Raw genomic sequence first — 14,780 nt, forward strand, 5'->3', positions numbered from 1 at the left:
GGGAGCAGGAGCGGGGGATGGGGGAAGAAGGGGAGGGGAAGGAAGCACGCCTCATGACAAGAGTACAAGTCCAGAGGGGAAGGCCACAAGGAAGGAAGAGGAGCAAGAAGCGGCGGATGGAAGAGAGAAGGAAACGGAAGGCACGAGAGTAGGAGAACCAGGAAAAGCGGCAGAAGAAGGCAACCGGGTGGAGGAGCATGAGAGAGAAGAAAGTGAGGGAGGAGTGGTGGAGAAGAAGACGGTGGAAGAGCAAGTGGACTGGGGGGAAAGTGACATGGTGGAAGAGATGAGGGGTATGGTGGAGGAGCTGGCAGCGGGGGGTTGGTATCTCTCCACTGCCGCCATCACCAAAGAAGAGAATGAAGAGGAGGGTGCGATTGGTCGACAGTGAGGGGGAGGGGAAGGCCAAGAGAGTGATAGGGGTGGGAGAAACCTCTGGGTTGCTGCTGGTTTCCCAAGGCTCTCAACTTCATTTGGGTGGGGACACACCTAACAAGACTCAGGACTGGGTACAGGAGGAGGTGGGGAGTTTTTTGTTTGGGGACTCAGCCTCCCCAATTTTTTTCCAAACCAGCTGCAACACTGGGGAGGGTGAGGATTGTGGGGGTAGACCCAGGGTGCAGGGCACCCCGGAGCCAAACACTATTCCTGCATCCTGGGATGGTGTGATGGAGGAAGAGGGGGGGATGTCGGGATTACGGATGGTGTTCTCACCGGTAGATATGGAGCAGGGGAGCATCGGGTGAGTCTCCTGTTTTTTTTTTCTGTCTGGGTTTAGAATTTGAGTGTATTACATGTTTTTTTTTCATGGAGTCTGATTTTACTTTTGTTAGTTTAAATGTAAGGGGTTTAAGAGATATTGTTAAGAGGAGGGCGGTTTTTAGTTATTTGGAGGGTGTGGGGTTTGATTTTTGTTTTTACAGGAGGTTCACCTGAGGGATGGAGGGGATGTTAGTAGATTTAAGAGGGAGTGGGACAAGGGGGAGTCGGTTTGGGGTGTAGGGGGTGCACTCATCGGGGGTAGGGATTTTGTGTGGGCACAGGGAGGTAAAAGTGGAGGATTCTTTTGTGGTAATGCAGGGCAGGGTTATAGGGGTGGATGTCACGATAAGGGATTGTAAATTTAGATTAGTGGTGGTGTATGGGCCACAGGTGGTGGCAGACAGGAAGGAGATGGTGGACTGTCTGACGCCCCTGTGTGTCACAAATAGGAAATTAGTGATAGGGGGGGATTTTAATACAGATTTAGGAAGAGGGGGGATAACAGTGCAGGCGCCATTGCTAGGCTAATGGCTTGCCATGGTCTGGTAGATGGTGGTATGCACACTACTCCGAAAATGGACGGTCCTACATGGCGCAACTCCAGGGGGGTTGAGCGGAGGCTCGATTATATTTTTGTACCCAGGTCTTTGGGTAAGTTGTCTGGGCGGCTGTTGCCTGTTTTCTTTTCGGATCACGACGGGGTGCTCCTGCAGGTGGGGTCGCCAGTCTGTCTCTTTGGTAAGGGGTACTGGAAGCTAGATCGGGATGTGCTGGAGGAGCAGGCTTTTGTTGACGGGTTTTATGGTTTCTTTAGGAGGCTTGAGGGCCTCCGGTCCATGTGCGAGGGGGTGTTAGAGTGGTGGGAATTAGTTAAGGTGAGGATTAGGGCTTTTATAATAGGGTATTGCAAGAGGAAAAAAAGGGAGGAGAGGAGGGAGGTGGATTGTATCGAAAGGTTAATTGAACTCGAATACGAGGCAGGCAACCTCGGCGGGTCATTTGACTGGGAGAGATCCGCAACCCTAAAGGCGCAGCTCAGGGAGTTGCAGGAGCGGAAGGCTCGAGCTTTCCTGGAGCGTGCGCATAGTGGCTTTCTAGAACATAATGAGACTTGTTCTGCTATGTTCTTTAAGTTGGTTAGGGCAAGACAGAGTAGGAAGGTAATGCATGGTGTTAGGGAAGAAAATGGTAGTATAGTTAGAGAACCAGAGGATATGGTCAGGGTGACAACTGATCATTTCCAAGGATTATTTAAGGAAAGGGAAATAGATGTAGAGCAGGGAAATGTGTTTGTAGAACACTTGTCCAGGCGGTTGCCGGAGGACATTAGAGAAGTGATGGAGGCCCAGATCTCACTAGAAGAGGTTGAGAGCGCTCTTAGGAGGATGGGAAAAGGGAAGGTGCCTGGGATGGATGGGCTGCCGGCTGAGTTTTATCTCAAGTTTTGGGGTATACTTGGACCAGTGGTCCTCGAAATCTTGAAGGCCATCCTTGAGACGGGGGTCCCGGTGGGATCAATGGCTGTTGGTGTGCTGTCACTTTTATATAAGAAGGGGGAAGTAACAGACCTTGGCAACTGGCGGCCATTGACCATGCTGTGTGTAGATTACAAGCTACTTGCAAAGGTTTTAGCAGACCGGTTGCGCACAGCCCTTCCCTACGTCGTTCATGAGGATCAGACGTGCGGGGTAGAGGGCCGCTCTATTAGATGGAACCTACAGTTAATCAGGGACTCCATCGCTTGGGTTGAAGATAGAGGACTGCCTTTTATGGTAGCAGCGCTAGATCAGGCGAAAGCCTTCGATCGTGTGAATAGATCCTTTTAATTCAGAGTGTTAGGTCGATTAGGATTTGGGGAGAAGTTTATAGGATGGATTCGTACATTATATGTCGGAGCGGGGTGCCGAGTTTGTGTAAATAGTCACTTGGGTGATGTTTTTGACCTCTCGTCTGGGGTCAGGCAGAGGTGCCCACTCTCGGCTCTCCTCTTCGTTCTGTACATGGAGCCTCTGGGGGCTGCCATTAGGGCAGACACAGGGGTGGAAGGTTTGCTGATCTCTGGAAGTGGTGGACTGCATGTTATGATGACGCAGTACGCCGACGACACTTCCTTGCTGTTGTGCAAGGACTCGTGCCTGACAAGGTCCCTTGCCATCTTTGGGGATTTCACTCGAGCGTCGGGAGCAGTTCTGAACCATGCAAAGTCTTCCGTCAAGTTTTTCGGAAGATGGCGCGGTAGAACGGATGTGCCTGGGGGGTTATCTCTCTGTGAGGGGGACCTGAGGATTCTCGGGGTCCATTTTGAGACCTCCGGCTCAGCGACGCTAAACTGGAGCATGCGTATCGCAGTAGTACAGAGGAAGCTAGCAATGTGGAAAGCTAGGTATTTGTCTTTTATGGGCAAAGTCCTGGTCCTAAAGGTGGATGTCTTGCTGTCGCTTTTGTATTTGGCATACATCTACCCATTGCCGGCTTGTCTGAGGAGGCCTCTAGTGAGGCTTGTTTTTCAGTTTATGTGGAGTGGCAGGTATGAATGGGTCGCCAGGGCACGCATGATCTGTCCCATCGGGGAGGGCGGTAGGGGGGTACCACATTTCCCCCTCAAGCTGGACACAATTTTTGTTTCTTTCTTGTTAACGGAGCTTGCTCAGCCAGTGATACACCCGTCCGGTTACCTCCTGCAGGTATTTTTCTCGTATCAGGCGAGAAGCATAATGGTGTGGTCTAACACGGGTCCTCGGGCGGAACAGCTGCCGTGGCACTTTGGTCATGCGGCCAAGTGGCTGCGGTTGAAGTTGCCCGAGTAGGTTTAGATCATAGGCACCTGTACGAGGAGGTCAGAAAGGCAGAGAGTCCGGCACCTGTAGTAGGCATCTCGGAAGTGGTCTGGGAGGGAGTGCAGGTGCGGGGTCTGGACAACAGGCTCAAGGACCTGAATTGGTTGAGCCTTCATAAGTGTCTGCCGGTACGTTCCATCTTGTACCGGTATGGTTTAGTGCAATCCCCCACCTGTCCAAGATCCTCTTGTGGCAGGGAGGAGACTGTGCGCCATGTCTTTTGGGACTGTGCCTTTGCCGGAGTAGTATGGGCTAGGGCACGGGTGTTGTTAGGTTTGGTAAAGGAGGATTTTGTATTGACGTGGGCCAGGTTAGAGAGAGGTGTAGGGAGAGCGAGAGGGACGGATAGGGACAGGTTTCTGCTCTGGCTTCTCATGAGTCTCTTTAAACGGGGGCTGTGGGAAGCAAGGCTGAACATGGAGAAGACAGGGAGAGATTGGGGGGTGGAAGGGATAGTGAGGAGAGTGGAAGGAGATTTGAGGGGGAGGATGAAGAGGGAGGAGAGGAAGTGAGGGCAGCATGCTGCTCGGGAGAGGTGGAAGGGGGGTTTAGGGCTGGGTGTCATTTAGATTTGTAAGAGGATAGATTAGGGACGGGGAGATAGGGAAAGATATTTTGTAGGGTGACGGGGAGGGAAGATGCTCCCCTGAGGTTTTGTTTGGGGTTTATGTTTAGTTTAATTTAATTAGTTTAATTAAAAATACCATTATTTGAGTATGTATGTAAATTATGAGTTGTAAAGAATGAATGGTACTGAAGATAATAAATTATTTTTTATAAAAATAAAAAAAACAGGCTGTATAGGTTTTTCACGTTCCGTTTGTTGTTTTTGTTATTTTGTGTATTCGTCATTTGTTCTATTAAAAACATGAGTAACCAACACGCTGCATTTCGGTCCGACTCTCTTTCGACAAACGAAGAACGCCGTTACAGAATCACCCACCACACACGGACCGAGCAGCGTGTTAACAGGCAGGAGCTACACGAGAGGCAACAGAAGCAGCTTCAGTGGGAGAGGCTACACCACTTGGAGAATTGGACATGGGAGGAGGAACTGGACGGAAAAGGACCCTGGGCTCAGCCTGGTGAATATCGCCGCCCCAAGGAGGAACTAGAAGCGACTAAAGCGGAGAGGCGCTGGTATGAGGAGGCAGCACGGCGACGTGGATGGAAGCCCGGGAATCAGCCCCAAAAATGTATTGGGGGGGGGCTATCAGGGAGTATGGCTATGCCAGGTAGGAGACCTGCGCAAACTCCCTGTGCTTACCGGGGGCTAGAGAGACCGGGCAGGCATCGTGTTATGCAGTGGTGCGCACGGTGTCCCCAGTGCAGGTGCATAGCCCGGTGCGGTATATTTCAGCTCCGTGTATCGGCCGGGCTAGATTGAGCGTCGAGCCAAATGCCATGAAGCCGGCTCTACGCATCTGGTCCCCAGTGCGTCTCCTTGGGCCGGCTTACATGGCACCAGCCTTGCGCTCGGTGTCTCCGGTTCGCCTACATAGCCCAGTGCGGGCTATTCCACCTCGCAGCACTGGCAGGGCAACCGAGAGTATTCAACCAGGTAAAGTTGGGCAGGCTCTGTGCTCAAGAGCTCCAGTGCGCCTGCACGGTCCGGTCTATCCAGTACCACCTCCACACCCCAGCCCTCCGGTAGCAGCTCCCCGCACTAGGCTTCCTGTGCGTGTCCTCGGCCCAATACCACCAGTGCCAGCACCACGCATCAGGCCTACAGTGCGCCTCGCCTCTCCTGCCCTGTCGGAGCCTTTCTCCTCTCCAGCGCATCCGGAGTCCTGCCTGTTCGGAGTAGCCTGAGCTGCTAGTCTGCATGGAGCAGCTAGAGCTGCCAGTCTGCAAGGAGCTGCCAGTCTGCATGGAGCAGCCAGAGCTGCCAGTCTGCATGGAGCAGCTAGAGCTGCCAGTCTGCAAGGAGCTGCCAGTCTGCATGGAGCAGCTAGAGCTGCCAGTCTGCAAGGAGCTGCCAGTCTGCATGGAGCAGCTAGAGCTGCCAGTCTGCAAGGAGCTGCCAGTCTGCATGGAGCAGCTAGAGCTGCCAGTCTGCAAGGAGCTGCCAGTCTGCAAGGAGCTGCCAGTCTGCAAGGAGCTGCCAGTCTGCAAGGAGCTGCCAGTCTGCATGGAGTTGCCAGTCTGCATGGAGTTGCCAGTCTACATGGATCAGTCAGAGCTGTCAGTCTGCAAGAAGCCGCCAGAGCTGTCAATCTGCATGGAGCAGCCAGAGCCGCCAGTCAGCATGGAGCAGCCAGAGCCGTCAGTCAGCATGAAGCAGCCAGAGCCGTCAGTCTGCCAGGATCTGCCAGTCAGCCAGACTCTTCCAGATCTGCCAGTCAGCCAGACACTTCCAGATCTGCCAGTCAGCCAGACTCTTCCAGATCTGCCAGTCAGCCAGACTCTTCCAGATCTGCCAGTCAGCCAGACTCTTCCAGATCTGCCATTCAGCCAGACACTTCCAGATCTGCCATTCAGCCAGACTCTTCCAGATCTGCCAGTCAACCAGACTCTTCCAGATCTGCTAGTCAACCAGACTCTTCCAGATCCGCCAGTCAGCCAGGATCTGCCGGATTCAACTGCCTGGCTGGGCTTCATCTCAGTACTGGGCTTCTTCTCAGTACTGGGCTTCCTCTCAGTACTGGGCTGCCCCTCAGTCCCGAGCTGCCCCTCAGTCCCGAGCTTCCCCTCAGTCCCGAGCTGCCTCAGTCCCGAGCTGCCCCTCAGTCACGAGCTGCTCCTCTGTTCAGTAGGTTTCTGGGTGAGGACTATTCGGCCATGGTCGGCGGCGAGGGTGGATCATCCCAGGACGCGAAGGGGAGGAACTATGACATTTATGGAGTGGGGTCCACGTCCCGAGCCGGAACCGCCACCATGGACAGACGCCCACCCGGACCCTCCCTACGGTTTTGAGGTGCGTCCGGGAGTCCGCACCTTAGGGGGGGGTTCTGTCACGCCTTGGTCTTAGTATTTTGTGTTTTAGTTAATTAGTTGGTCAGGCCAGGGTGTGACATGGGTTTATGTTTGTTGTATTTCTTAGTGGGGTTTTTTAGTTATTGGGATTGTGGCTGATTAGGGGTGTGTGTTGCATAGGTTTGGCTGCCTGAGGTGGTTCTCAATCAGAGTCAGGTGATTCTCGTTGTCTCTGATTGGGAACCGTATTTAGGTAGCCTGGGTTTCACTTTGTATTTCGTGGGTGATTGTTCCTGTCTCTGTGTTAGTGTTCACCAGACAGGCTGTATAGGTTTTTCACGTTCCGTTTGTTGTTTTTGTTATTTCATGTATCGTCATTTGTTCTATTAAAAACATGAGTAACCAACACGCTGCACTCTCTTTCGACAAACGAAAAACGCTGTTACATAATGATTGACATGTTTTCATTAAAAACGTTATTTTGATGAATTTATTCATACTATTTCATCCTTCCAGAAGATATAGTCCTGAAACAAATCTAGGGTTGCTACTCAAGCCGGCTGGTCGTTCGTTCTATTGGTTCGGTTGCCAGAGACGTGACCCAGTCATTGCCTTTTTGTTCTGTATCTGTGGACGCAACACAGTCGTTCGTTATACATGTTCTATTGCCATACTGGCTGGCAATGTTTTTATCCCTTGCTTGCTAGCTAGCCAACTACGGCTAACTTACAGTCCCGTCAAACAGTGCAGACAGAATAGCAACGGTGCTTTCAAAGTATTGTCAAATTGTCCAATCTGAATTATTTAAGGAGATTTGTATTGGACTCTTTTAAAGAACTGTGTGACTCTCTGAATCTTGCTCAATTAATTAATGCGCCTACAAGACCGAATCCCAGAGCACCTAACAAATCAACGCTATTGCGCGTTCTTCTAACGAATATCCCTCACAAATACACATCGACTGGGATATTCTTTAATGATGTCAGTGATCACTGTGCAATTGTTTGTGTTATAAATACAAAAATGACCAAAGCCAAACCTTGTTATATATATATATTATTTTTTTTAAATGTAGACAATTTGATGAGCAAGCTTTCTTACATGATCTGTACCATAATATTGACAGAGTACGTTTGATTCCTGATGTTGACAGTCACTGCCTGGGACTATTTTTATATGAGATTTGTGATAAGCATGCCCCTGTGAAGAAATGTAGAATCAGTGGAAGGGACAATCCCTGCTTTTCTGATAACTTGACAGAATTAATTAGAAAGAGAAATGTCTCTTGGGCTCAAGCTAGACATACAAATGCTCCTGTTTACTGGGCCTCCTTCAGGGTGCTAAGAAACAAATGCACAGGATTGATCAGGAAGTCCAAATCAGATGACTATTTAAATGCAGTCACAGAGAACCTAAACAACCCTACCAAGTTCTGGAAGCCAATCAAACCAGTGTCAGGTTCTAATGTATCCTCTGGCCTTCCTGACCATTTAATGATGGATTCTAATGAAGTGAAAGATGAAGCCCATATTGTAGGGGTTTTTAACAAGCACTTCATATCTGCTGGTTCAGTTTTAGATAATGGTGGGGGCCAGGCCTCTAATGTTTTTATTTATTTATTTAAAAAAAAAAATATTTCACCTTTATTTAACCGGGTAGGCCAGTTGAGAACAAGTTCTCATTTACAACTGCAACCTGGCCAAGGTAAAGCAAAGCAGTGCGACAAAAACAAAAACATAAACAAACGCACAGTCAATAAAACAATAGAAAAGTCTATATACAGTGTGTGCAAATGTAGTAAGATTAGGGAGGTAAGGCAATACATAGGCCATAGAGGCGAAATAATTACAATTTAGCATCAACACTGAAGTGATCGATGTGCAGATGATGTGCAAGTAGAGATACTGGGGTGCAAAAGTGCAAAAACTAAATAAATAACAATATGGGGATGAGGTAGTTGGGTGTGCTATTTACAGATGGGCTGTGTACAGGTACAGTGATCAGTATACTGCCCTGACAGCTGATGCTTAAAGTTAGAGAGGGAGATATAAGTCTCAGCTTCAGTGATTTTTGCAATTTGCTCCAGTCATTGGCAACAGAGAACTGGAAGGAAAGGCGGCCAAAGCAGGTGTTGGCTTTGGGGATGACCAGTGAAATATACCTGCTGGAGCGTGTGCTATGGGTGGGTGTTGCTATGGTGACCAATGAGCTGAGATAAGTCGAGGCTTTATCTAGCAACGACTTATAGATGACCTGGAGCCAGTGGGTTTGACGACGAATATGAAGCAAGGGCCAGCCAAAACAAGAGCTTACAGGTCGCAGTGGTTGGTAGTATATGGGGCTTTGGTGACTAAACGGATGGCACTGTAATAGACTACATCCAATTTGCTGAGTAGAGTGTTGGAGGCCATTTTGTAAATTACATTGCCGAAGTCAAGGATTGGTAGGATAGTCCGTTTTACAAAGGTATGTTTGGCAGCATGAGTGAAGGAGGCTTTGTTGCGAAATAGAAAGCCAATTCTAGATTTCATTTTGGATTGGAGATGCTTCATGTGAGTCTGGAAGGAGAGTTTACAATCTAACCAGACACCTAGGTATTTGTAGTTGTCCACATATTCTAAGTCATAACCGTCCAGTGTAGTGCAGCTTAATGTAAGTTCTGGTACAGTCAACTATGATATAGGCCCTCATGTGAACCATTTTAACTTTGTGCCTGTTTCTTATACTGTGGTCTATAAAGCACTAAAGATAATAGACTCTAAAAAGTCTGCAGGTCCAGACAACCTGGACCCCTACCTCTTAAAAATAGCAGCTGGTATTATTACTGAACCTGTGGCTCACATTTTCAACTTGTGTCTCTTGACCAATTCCATACCCAGCATTTGGAAATCAGATTATGTCCTCCCACTGCTAAAGGGTGGAGATCCCTCAGATGCTAATAACTATTGTCCTATCTCTAAACTCCCTATCCTGGCCAGCCTATGAATCCCTAGTGAACTCACAGTTAAAAAACGTCTTAATTGAAAAGAACATACTGAGTGGGGTTCAGTCTGGCTTGAGATCAGGACACAGCACCACAACTACAGCTATCGCAGTGGCAAACGACATCATTAATGGACTTGATAAAAAGTAACAGTTAAAAAACTGCTCTGTTTGTGGATTTATCAAAGGCCTTTGATTCAGTTGACCATGAATTGTTGCTAGCTAGACTAAAAAAAATGAGTCTCAGTGAAGGGGCAGTACATTGGTTTAGGAACTATCTTTCTGACAGAACACAATGTGTATATACTGACAATCACAAGTCTTGCTTTCTTAATATTTATTTTTTAAACCTTTATTCATCTAGGCAAGTTGATTAAGAACAAATTCTTATTTTCAATGATGACCTAGGAACAGTGGGTTAACTGCCTGTTCAGTGGCAGAATGACAGATGTGTATCTTGTCAGGTCAGGGATATGAACTTGCAACCTTTCAGTTTCTAGTCCAACGCTCTAACCACTAGGCTACCCTGCCGCCCCTTTATTGATTGAGGTGTGCCCCAGGGTTCCATTTTAAATCCTGTGTTGTTCTCAAATTGTATTAATGATTTGGGAAATGGGATGCAACCAGCAAAGTTCCATCTATATGCAGATGATACAGTCATATATTCATGTACTCCTTCTCTGGTTCAGGCTGTTGATGAGCTCCACACTGCTTTTCAGTCACTGCAGGCCTCCCTTTATGTTCTCAAACTGTTCTAGAATGTACGAAATATTTAATTCATGACCTTTACCAGAGCTAGATCTCTGACCAGAGAACGTTAGCATAGTCAAATCTGGTGGTTTAACCATTGAAAAAGTGTCATCCTACAAATACCTAGGTATGTGCAATGGTGGGTGAGTGGTAGCATACAGAGACTGGACTCATGCATCCTTGCGCTTTATTACAAATGCAAAGTAACCCCCCCACCATTGCACCAGATGGTAGGTTGGACCTCACTTTATATGCACAGATTGATACATTTGTATTACATTTACATTTACATTTAAGTCATTTAGCAGACGCTCTTATCCAGAGCGACTTACAAATTGGTGAATTCACCTTCTGACATCAGTGGAACAGCCGCTTTACAATAGTGCATCTAAATCATTTAAGGGGGGTGAGAAGGATTACTTATCCTATCCTAGGTATTCCTTGAAGAGGTGGGGTTTCAGGTGTCTCCGGAAGGTGGTGATTGACTCCGCTGTCCTGGCGTCGTGAGGGAGTTTGTTCCACCATTGGGGGCCAGAGCAGCGAACAGTTTTGACTGGGCTGAGCGGGAACTGTACTTCCTCAGTGGTAGGGAGGCGAGCAGGCCAGAGATGGATGAACGCAGTGCCCTTGTTTGGGTGTAGGGCCTGATCGGAGCCTGGAGGTACTGCGGTGCCGTTCCCCTCACAGCTCCGTAGGCAAGCACCATGGTCTTGTAGCGGATGCGAGCTTCAACTGGAAGCCAGTGGAGAGAGCGGAGGAGCGGGGTGACGTGAGAGAACTTGGGAAGGTTGAACACCAGACGGGCTGCGGCTTTCTGGATGAGTTGTAGGGGTTTAATGGCACAGGCAGGGAGCCCAGCCAACAGCGAGTTGCAGTAATCCAGACGGGAGATGACAAGTGCCTGGATTAGGACCTGCGCCGCTTCCTGTGTGAGGCAGGGGCGTACTCTGCGGATGTTGTAGAGCATGAACCTACAGGAACGGGCCACCGCCTTGATGTTAGTTGAGAACGACAGGGTGTTGTCCAGGATCACGCCAAGGTTCTTAGCGCTCTGGGAGGAGGAAACAACGGAGTTGTCAACCGTGATGGCGAGATCATGGAACGGGCAGTCCTTCCCCGGGAGGAAGAGCAGCTCCGTCTTGCCGAGGTTCAGCTTGAGGTGGTGATCCGTCATCCACACTGATATGTCTGCCAGACATGCAGAGATGCGATTCGCCACCTGGTCATCAGAAGGGGGAAAGGAGAGAAGATTAATTGTGTGTCGTCTGCATAGCAATGATAGGAGAGACCATGTGAGGTTATGACAGAGCCAAGTGACTTGGTGTATAGCGAGAATAGGAGAGGGCCTAGAACAGAGCCCTGGGGGACACCAGTGGTGAGAGCGCGTGGCGAGGAGACAGATTCTCGCCACGCCACCTGGTAGGAGCGACCTGTCAGGTAGGACGCAATCCAAGCGTGGGCCGCACCGGAGATGCCCAACTCGGAGAGGGTGGAGAGGAGGATCTGATGGTTCACAGTGTCGAAGGCAGCCGATAGGTCTAGAAGGATGAGAGCAGAGGAGAGAGAGTTAGCTTTAGCAGTGCGGAGCGCCTCCGTGATACAGAGAAGAGCAGTCTCAGTTGAATGACTAGTCTTGAAACCTGACTGATTTGGATCAAGAAGGTCATTCTGAGAGAGATAGCGGGAGAGCTGGCCAAGGACGGCACGTTCAAGAGTTTTGGAGAGAAAAGAAAGAAGGGATACTGGTCTGTAGTTGTTGACATCGGAGGGATCGAGTGTAGGTTTTTTCAGAAGGGGTGCAACTCTCGCTCTCTTGAAGACGGAAGGGACGTAGCCAGCCGTCAGGGATGAGTTGATGAGCGAGGTGAGGTAAGGGAGAAGGTCTCCGGAAATGGTCTGGAGAAGAGAGGAGGGGATAGGGTCAAGCGGGCAGGTTGTTGGGCGGCCGGCCGTCACAAGAAGCGAGATTTCATCTGGAGAGAGAGGGAGAAAGAGGTCAGAGCACAGGGTAGGGCAGTGTGAGCAGAACCAGCGGTGTCGTTTGACTTAGCAACGAGGATCGGATGTCGTCGACCTTCTTTTCAAAATGGTTGACGAAGTCATCTGCAGAGAGGGAGGAGGGGGGGAGGGGGAGGAGGATTCAGGAGGGAGGAGAAGGTGGCAAAGAGCTTCCTAGGGTTAGAGGCAGATGCTTGGAATTTAGAGTGGAAGAAAGTGGCTTTAGCAGCAGAGACAGAGGAGGAAAATGTAGAGAGGAGGGAGTGAAAGGATGCCAGGTCCGCAGGGAGGCGAGTTTTCCTCCATTTCCGCTCGGCTGCCCGGAGCACTGTTCTGTGAGCTCGCAATGAGTCGTCGAGCCACGGAGCGGGAGGGGAGGACCGAGCCGGCCTGGAGGATAGGGGACATAGAGAGTCAAAGGATGCAGAAAGGGAAGAGAGGAGGGTTTGTATGTGTTTATCTACAAAGCCCTTTCAGGTAAACTCCCTCTTTACCTCTGTAGTCTGGTCTCCTTCACCACCAGCAGTTACCATACCCTGTCTGCTAGGTGGGTGCTACTTAAAGTCCCCAGGACATTCATAGTATTAGGCAAGACTGCCTTCTCTTCTTGTGCACCAGACGCATGGAATAATCTACAATCCATGCTTCATCTAGATATGTTTGTGCCACTGAAGGATTTTAAAATATTGATGGGAGACTCTGTTACAGAGGAGTGTAAATGTTTTTTTTTAGGCTGGATCATGTTGTATGTTTTCATACTGTAATGTATTGATTGTTGCTGCCTTCTTGGCCAGTTCTCCCTTGAAAAAGGGACTCTGGGTCTCAATCGGCTTTTCCTGGTTAAATTGTCACGAACTTCAAAATGAGCGGACCAAGGCTCAGCGTGCATTGAGTTCCACATCTTTTTAATACAAAGTGAAACTAGAAACAAAACCCCCCAAACTTACAAAGAACGTGAAGATGTAGTGCCCAAACACATTAACACAAACAATATCCCACAAAGCAGGTAGGAGATAGGGCTTCCTAAATATGATCCCCAATTAGAGGCAGCGATTAACCAGCTGCCTCTAATTGGGAACCATACAAAACCACCAACATAGAAACACACATTCTAGAACACCCCCCTAGTCACACCCTGACCTAAACCACTATAGAGAATCCAAGTTGCAGGCTCCGGCCGCACAACCTGAAATCAAGTGGGGAGGGTAGGGGGGTGACTAGTGTCGGTGGCGGCTCCGGCCATGGAGCTGGGTTGGACGCGGCGCCCGGACTGAGCACCGGCGCCGAGGAAGGCTCCGGCCATGGAGCTGGGTTGGACGCCGTGCCTGGACTGGGCACCGGTGCAGAGGAGAGCTCCGGCCATGGAATAGAGTTGGCCCTAGGCGCCCGGACTGGGCACCGGCGCAGAGGAAGGCTCCGGCCTTGGAACAGAACTGGACACCTTGCCTGGAAGCTCCGGACCATTGACCGTCGCTGGAGGTTCCGGGCTGGGGACCGTGGCCGGAGGTTCCGGGCCGGGGACCGTCGCCGGAAGCTCTGTACTGGGAACCGTCGCCGGAAAGCTCTGGACTGTGAATGCGCACTGGATGCCTAGTGCACCGGACTGGTGACACGCACTTCAGGGCAAGTGCGGGGAGAAGGCACAGGACGTACCGGACTGGGGAGGTGCACTGGAGTCCAGATGTGTGGAGCCGGCACAGGTTTCACCAGACCCCTAATCGGATCCTCTGGTCGAATCCTGAGCAGAACACACTTGCACAACATCTCTCTCCTCTCTCTCTCCCAACTTCTCCATCGACTCCATGGCGGTCTTTGGCTCTTTAGAGCGAATGCAGGGAACTGGCACATGACGTACCAGGCTGGGGAGGCGCACTGGAGATCTGATGTGTGGAGCCAGCACAGGTTACACCAGACTGCTAATCGGATCCTCTGGTCGAATGTAGAGCAGAACACACTTGCACAGCATCTCTCTCATCTTGCTCTCTCCCAACTTCTCCAATGCCTCCCTGACGGTCTCTGGCTCATGCCTCGGCTCGACCGGCCACCCCTTGTGCCCTCCCCCCCAAAATCTTGGGGTTGTCCTTGGGCTTTCTGTGGCCGCGAACCCTGGCGTCGTCACTGTCCTCCATTATTACCTTCCGTCTGCCGCCAAGGAAGGGTTTCGCATCCACCCATCACTTCTTCCCATGTTCAAAACTCATTTCCCTTTTGGGCACACTGCTTGGTCCTGGTTTGGTGGGATATTCTGTCACAAACTTCAAAATGAGAGGACCAAGGTGCATTCAGTTCCACATCTTTTTAATACAAAGTGAAACTAGAAACAAAACTTACAAAGACCGCGAAGACATAGTGCCCAAACACACTAACACAAACAATATCCCACAAAGCAGGTGGGAGATAGGGCTTCCTAAGTATGATCCCCAATTAGAGGCAACGATTACCAGCTGCCTCTAATTGGGAATCATACAAAACCACCAACACAGAAATAGACATTCTAGAACACCCCTAGAACACCCCCCTAGTGACATAAATAAA

Source organism: Oncorhynchus masou, chromosome 18 (assembly GCF_036934945.1).
Source record: "Oncorhynchus masou masou isolate Uvic2021 chromosome 18, UVic_Omas_1.1, whole genome shotgun sequence".
Lineage (NCBI taxonomy): Eukaryota > Metazoa > Chordata > Actinopteri > Salmoniformes > Salmonidae > Oncorhynchus > Oncorhynchus masou.